This window comes from Gopherus evgoodei, chromosome 20 (genome assembly GCF_007399415.2).
Source record: "Gopherus evgoodei ecotype Sinaloan lineage chromosome 20, rGopEvg1_v1.p, whole genome shotgun sequence".
Classification (NCBI taxonomy): Eukaryota; Metazoa; Chordata; order Testudines; family Testudinidae; genus Gopherus; species Gopherus evgoodei.
In genome coordinates, this window is record NC_044341.1 from 15,200,084 (window position 1) to 15,207,721 (window position 7,638).

The following is a 7,638-nucleotide window of genomic DNA, read 5'->3' on the forward strand; positions in this document are numbered from 1 at the left end:
CTGGGACCAGTACTGTTTGACATACTCCTAAGTGATCTGGAAAAAGGGGTAAACAGTGTGGTGGCAACATTTGCAGCTGATACAAGCCAACTCAAAGCAGCAAAGAATCCTGTGGCACCTTATAGACTAACAGACGTTTTGGAGCATGAGCTTTCGTGGGTGAATACCCACTTCCTCAGATGCATATAGTGGAAATTTCCAGGGGCAGGTATATATATGCTAGCAAGCAAGCTAGCATATATATACCTGCCCCTGGAAGGTCTAGGGAATGATGATGGGTATGAAGAAAGTAAATAAGGAAGTGTTATTTACTCCTTTTCCTAACAAGAACTTAGGGGGTCACCAAATGAAATGAATAGGCAGCAGGTGTAAAACAAAGCAAAGAAAGTATTTCGTCACCCAACACACAGTCAATCTGGGGAAACTCTTTGCCAGAGGATGTTGTGAAGCCAAGACTATAACAGGGTCCAACAAAGAACTAGATAAGCTGATGGAAGACAGGTCCATCACTGGCTATTAGCCAGCAGGGACAGGGATACAAAACCATGCTCTTGAAGTGTCTCTATCCCCTGTTTGCTGAAAGCTGGGAATAGGTGCCAGGGGATGGTTCACGTGATGATTACCTGATCTGTCAATTCTCTCTGGGGCACCTGGCATTGGCCACTGTGGGAGGATAGGATTCGGGGCTGGCTGGACCATTGGTCTAATCCAGTATGGCTACTCTGGTGACCAATAGAGGGCAGCTCCACCAGCAATATTATATTTGCTGCACTGAAAGGGCTAACTTTCCAAAGCTGACCAAAATGATTAGTGAAAGTGTTTTGCAGAAAAACACAAAACAACAACAATGTGAATGAAAATTGGGAGCTATTTAAGGAGCTTGTTAGATGGGGCGTAAACCACATTGCATAATTAGCTGAGCTTGCAATGGCTTTTCTAATGTGGGAACCATTTTAAAATCTAGTTCCAATCACTTACAACACATCAGGGAAGATTCTAGGCATCAGTGATTTGATCATTGGGTTGATGAGGGTAAACAAGAGATTCCCATAAGGTTCCCTCCCTCTTCCCAAGAGCCACCCTCATCCTCTCTCCCCTTTCTGTTCCCACATCCTCTGCAAACTTTCAAAGACGGATGCCTCATGATGGTTTTCGTTTGTGAGGATGTTGCCTAATGGTCAGGCTTTTGTCCCTTCGGGGTGGGAAAGGTACAGCAGATGGTGGGGGAGCCCAGGGGCTCCCACTGGGCTGTGATCCAGGCAATTCAGGGTAGCAGAAGGGGGTGACACTTCTTAAGACCCCACTATTGTCCAAAGTTTGCAGCTTATCACAGGAAGGTCTGAAGGGTGCTTGGCACCTTTTGGTGGCCGGGCATGGCACAGCCCAAGGCTGGGTGCCCTTTACTATTAAAGCACATCACACCAGCCATCCAGAGAGGACTTCAGTTTTACCCCACTGGCTAATCGGATGTCATACAAGCAATTCCCTCCGATATTCCAGTTCCCGTGTATCACCACCAGAACCACTCATGGGGACGAATGGTTATGAAAACCAACACCCCAGTAAAAGAAAAGGTCTCTCAAAAGGACCAAGCCCCAGACCCAGGTCAATATAAAAATCAGATCTTACCCACAAATCACACTGTTGCCAATCCTTTAGAATCTAAAATCTAAAGGTTTATTCATGAAGGGGAAAAGATATGGATGAGAGGTACAATTGGTTAAATGGAATCAATTACATACAGTAATGGCAAAGTTCTTGGTTCAGGCTTGTAGCAGTGATAGAATAAACCAGGTTCAAATCAAGTCTCTGGAGTACATCCACAGCTGGGATGGGTCATTCAGTCCTTTGTTGAGAGCTTCAGTTTGTAGCAAAGTCCCTCCAGAGGTATGAAGCAGGATTGAAGACAAGATGGAGGCGAGGCATCAGCATTTTATAGTCTCTTGCCATGTGGTCTTTGCTTTCTTTGTCCCAAGGACACTGTATCCAGCACGTGGCATAGAAAAACCTTAGAGTTCTGTCCATAGGCAGGTCCCTGCATACCTTGCTGAGTCACAAGGCGTATCTGCCTTCTCTCAATGGATCAGTTGTATAGCTGATGGTCCTTAGTGGGCCATCAAGCAGGCTAGGCAGAACTGACACCATCTTGTCCTGGGTGTTCCCTGAAAGCATAGCACAAGTTTGAAATACAGACAGTATAGAGCCAATATTCATAACGTCAACTACAAAAAATGATACACATATATTGATAGCATAATTATAATCAGCCAATCATAACTTCTCCATAGATAAGTGGTTGCAACAGTGATCTATACAGTTACAGATTATGTCAATAACATCACAGGAGGTGACACAGTATCAGTGAGACTGATATTGGAATACTGCCTCCAGTTTTGGTGTCCTCATTTGAAAAAGATGTTGTGAAATTGGAACTGGGGCAGCAAAGAGCCACTGAATGTTCTGAGGGCTGGAGAAAAATGCCTTCTAGTGAGCTACTGAAAGAGCTCAACCTGTTTAGCTTTTCAAAAGAAGATTGAAAGGTGACTTCATTGAAGTGTTGAAGTGCTTTAATGGAGAGAAAATATTGGGTATTAAAGGGCTCTTTAATAGAGCAGAGAAAGGCATAACAAGACTCAATGGCTGGAAGGTGAAAAGAGACAAATTCATATTACAAATAAGGCACAAATATTCAACAGCGAGGATGATTCACCACAGGAACAAGCTACCAAGGAAAGTTATGGATTCGCCATCTCCTGATGTCATTCAATGAAGACTAGATGCCTTTCTGGAATGTCTTTGCCCCAAAAGTAGCTATTGTGTCATACTGGAGGCCTGTGATATGCAGGGGTTCCAATTAGATGCTCTAATGGTCTCCTCTGGCCATCAAGTCTACTAATTTCTGAAAAACTGAGTGTAGCATTGGGAGCAGCATCTGATGTTTTACTGTCTAGCCAGCTTGCTTCCTAGAATGAACACTCCTTGAGTGGGGTGATCCACAGGGAGTAGCTCAAACCTCCAAAGTGCCTGGCCAGGGCAGGACATTGGCACAGCAAGGGAGGGGGGTGGCAGTGACATCACAAAGGCCTTTTGCAGGACCTCAGACTATTGGTCCAATGTGGTGGGGAGGTGGTGACCTCACAGAGAGATGTTGACATCAGCCAGGCAGGACAGGGGCGAGGGGCCAGGGAAACCTCAGAAACCTCTGTGGCTTTGCTTCAGCAAGTCTCCTTCTCCAGGTCTCTCTCTGAGGACTGAGAGAGCATTCAGGTTCACGGATGGGAGCGCCAGGAGGAACCTCTTTCAAGTTTTCTCCTTCCCTTTAGTGATTTTACTAAAAAACAGATGTCCCTGTTTAGAAGGTAAGAGCCTCCTCAAGGTTTGAAACCTGTTCAGTCTGATCCATCTGGTGACAGTTGAATTCTAGGCATGGAAAACACGAGCTTAAGGAGGCAGAATTTTATTCCGCACCTGGGATTCTGTCCCTTTGAATCACTGGGGATATTAGGGTTTGTCCTTTTTGTTTCACCTTTTCCTCCATCCCTCCCTCTCTCCTTTCTCTTCATCTCTTGCTTCTTTTGTCCATTCTCCTGTTCCCCTCCCAACACCAGGAGAGGGGGTGGGTGGGTGTGGGTGTTGTGAGGGAGTTCTCTGCAGCTCCCACTGTGGGAGATCCACCCAAAACGGGGGCTGAAATAGTGATCGGGCAGTGATCCCCACCAGTGACCTGGGCCATCCTTTGGGCTCTCTGGGGAAGAACTCTCAGCCTCCCGTCCTCAATCTCTACCCTGATTGGCTGAGCAGGGGGTTATTGATAGGGAGGAGACTCAGGTCCTTGTTCTCTTTTGAGACCAAGTAAATAAGTCGTAAGCAGTTCTATGTTTGATGAATTTTGCTGCTTCTCTGCATCAATTGTCTCTGAGCAATTCATGATTCCCTCTAACATTGCAGTTCTCCTAAACTACTTGCTGAATAATTACTGTGCACTGTTGTTGGTCTGGAGCTCATCTGAGACCACTTTATTCAGGTCATTCAATGTATGAAATTCAAGATCCGATCATTAGTTTGAAAATCAGGGCTCTTGGGTCCTAGTCCCAACTCTGCCACTGACTAGCTGTGTGATCTAAGACAAGTCAATTCTCCTTTCGCAGCCTTAGCGTCTCCCTCTTTCAAGTAGGGATAATAATGATCCGCTCCTACCTACAGGGGGATCCACTGAAGAGTGTCACTAGGAGTAGTGCATAATATGAGGTGTCCTGTCACGTTTACTCAGAGCAGATTATGACAATAGAATAGCTGAAATAGTCTATTTTATTTGTATTTTTTTATTTTGAAATTGTAAACAGCAGCAACTACTTAGCTCAGACTGAAGCATTTTATCTAATTTTTGAGATCTAAGTGTCTCCTCTTTGTGTGCGATGAGACAATTTAACAAACTGTGACAAACAGGAGATGCTTTTGTTTTGCAACAAAATCTTTTTGCAAAGAACTTTCCTCCCACTTTTTATGATTTCGAGAAACAAACTGGTTTAGTCTGAATGGGATTTTCTGACAGAAATGGTTTCAATGAAATTTCCCCACCATCTCGATTCCTGGGTTCTATCCCTGTCGCTGGGGTTTGTTGTCCATTAGAACAGGAGTCAGGACTGGTGGCTTCTCTTTCTGGTTCTGCCACCGCCTTGCTGTGTAAGCCCTTGGGGGTCACTTCCCTTCTCTGGACCTCAGGCTCCTCCCCATCTGTCCAATGGGAACAGGGACAGTTCTCGAACTCTGGGCAGTCGTGAGCCTGAGTGAGATGAGGGGCGTTAAAGCCTTCTGTGAAGGAGAAAGGGGAGTTTCACGGTGTTTAGCACCAAGGAATTCTAAAGTTGGCTCAAATGTCTAGTCTGTGGAAATAAGAAATGGTTGGGGCCAAACTTTTTAACCACTGTCTTTTTTAAAGCCCATTCAGGGATGTGAGTCCCTGTCTTCTAGGTTCCTGGGGTTCTTTGCCAGCAGGAGCAAAGAGGTTCCTGCCTCCATTTCTGTGGCCTTAACAAACCTGATGTTGTGCTCCAGTTCTCATCTGAGATCCCTGAAAAAGAACATCTTCCCATCCATGAACAAGACAGGACTCATCTTTAAAAGGGGAACAAAGAGACCCCAGGGACTTACAGACTAGCTAGCCTCACTCCAGAGCTGGAGAGATCCTGGAATACATTCTTAAACCATCAGTTTATCAGCAGCACCTACAGGATACTTTGGTTCTTAGGACTAGTGAACATGGATTTGTCAAGAACAAATCATTCCAAACCAATCCTCTTTCCTTCTTTGGCAGGGTTCCGGGCCTAGTGCAGGTGGGTAAACAGTTGATGTGATCTATCTTGGTGTTACTAAGGCCATGTCTACATCTAAAATTTTGCAGCGCTGGTTGTTACAGCTGTATTAGTACAGCTGTATAGGGCCAGCGCTGCAGAGTGGCCACACTTACAGCAACCAGCGCTGCAAGTGGTGTTAGATGTGGCCACACTGCAGCGCTGTTGGGCGGCTTCAAGGGGGGTTCCGGGAACGCGAGAGCAAACCGGGAAAGGAGACCAGCTTCGCCGCGGTTTGCTCTCGCGTTCCCGGAGCCACCCAGCAAACCGCAGGGAAGGAGACCTGCTTGCTCGGGGTTCCGGGAACGAGAGAGCAAACCGGGCTTGATTACCAGAGGCTTCCTCCTTCCACGGAGGTCAAGAAAAGCGCTGGTAAGTGTCTACATTGGATTACCAGCGCTGGTGATCCAGCGCTGGATCCTCTACACCCGAGACAAAACGGGAGTACGGCCAGCGCTGCAAACAGGGAGTTGCAGCGCTGGTGGTGCCCTGCAGATGTGTACACCTTCAAAGTTGCAGCGCTGTAACTCCCTCACCAGCGCTGCAACTTTCTGATGTAGACAAGCCCTTAGGCTTTTGACACAGTCCTGCAGGACATCCTCACAAGCGAACGAGGGAAATGCGGTCTAGAGGCAATCAGTGTAATGTGGGTGCAGAGCTGGTTGAAAGCCCAGACTCCAAGAGCCCTTCTCCGTGTTTGGCTGTCCAGCGGAGAGGGTGTATCTAGTTGGTCCGGCAGGGATCAGTCCGAGGTCCGGTACTATTCAATATTTTCATTAATGATTTGGAAAATGGAGTGGAGAGCATGCTTCTAAAATTTGCAAATGACACCAAGCACTTTGGAGCACAGGATTGGAATTCAAGACGCTCTTAGCAAATTGGAGAATTGTTCTTCTTGAGCCAAACTCCATGGCTGGGCCCCTCTCTATAGACTGGGCTGAAGTGAAACCCCAGAGCCAAACACTCCTCCTGGGCAGTGCACTCCAACCTTGAATGCTCAGATGCTGCTTAGCACTGTCAGAGCAGCTCTTGCTGGGAGATTCTCCCAGCACTTTCCAATAGCGGGAAAGTATTAAATCCCTATTTGACTGCTGGGGACAGAGCCCGAGAGGCGGGAGCAACTTGCCCAAAGTCCCCAGGAAAAGGAAAACAACCAGCAGTGGAACCAATAGGAAACCCAGCAATGGAACTCGGGAGTCCTGACTCCCAATCCCCTGGTCCGGTCACTCCAGCAGAGCACACTCCCTCTCAAAGGCAGGGGGAGCGGCCATGAGGGCCTGCTTGTAACTGCCAGCTGTGGGAGGGAGTGTGCAGCAGTGGTTAGCGAAGGGGCCTGGAAAGAAGGACTGCTGGGTCCCATCCATACTTCTGACCTTCCTGACCTGCTGCTCACAAACAGGGAAGAATTAGAAGGGGAAGCAAAAGTGGATGGGAACCTGGGAGGCGGTGACCATGAGCTGGTCGAGTTCAAGATCCTGACACAAGGAAGAAAGGAGAGCAGCAGAATACGGACCCTGGACTTCAGAAAAGCAGACACTGACTCCCTCAGGGAACTGATGGGCAGGATCCCCTGGGAGAATAACATGAGGGGGAAAGGAGTTCAGGAGAGCTGGCTGTATTTTAAAGAATCCTTAGTGAGGTTGCAGGAACAAACCATCCCAATGTGTAGAAAGAATAGTAAATATGGCAGGCGACCAGCTTGGATTAACAGTGAAATCCTTGCTGATTTTAAACACAAAAAAAGAAGCTTAAAAGAAGTGGAAACTTGGACAAATGACCAGGGAGGAATATAAAAATATTGCTCAGACATGCAGGAGTGAAATCAGGAAGGCCAAATCACACTTGGAGTTGCAGCTAGCAAGAGATGTTAAGAGTAACAAGAAGGGTTTCTACAGGTATGTTAGCAACAAGAAGAATGTCAAAGAAAGTGTGGGCCCCTTACTGAATGGGAGAGGCAACCTAGTGACAGAGGATGTGGAGAAAGCTAATGTACTCAATGCTTTTTTTGCCTCTGTCTTCACGAACAAGGTCAGCTCCCAGACTGCTGTACTGGGCAGCACAGTATGGGGCGGAGGTGACCAGCCATCTGTGGAGAAAGAAGTGGTTCAGGACTATTTAGAAAAACTAGACGAGCACAAGTCCATGGAGCCGGATGCCCTGCATCCGAGGGTGCTAACGGAGTTGGCGGATGTGATTGCAGAGCTACTGGCCATTATCTTTGAAAACTCATGGCGATCGGGGGAGGTCCTGGATGACTGGAAAAAGGCTAATGTAGTGCCCATCTTTA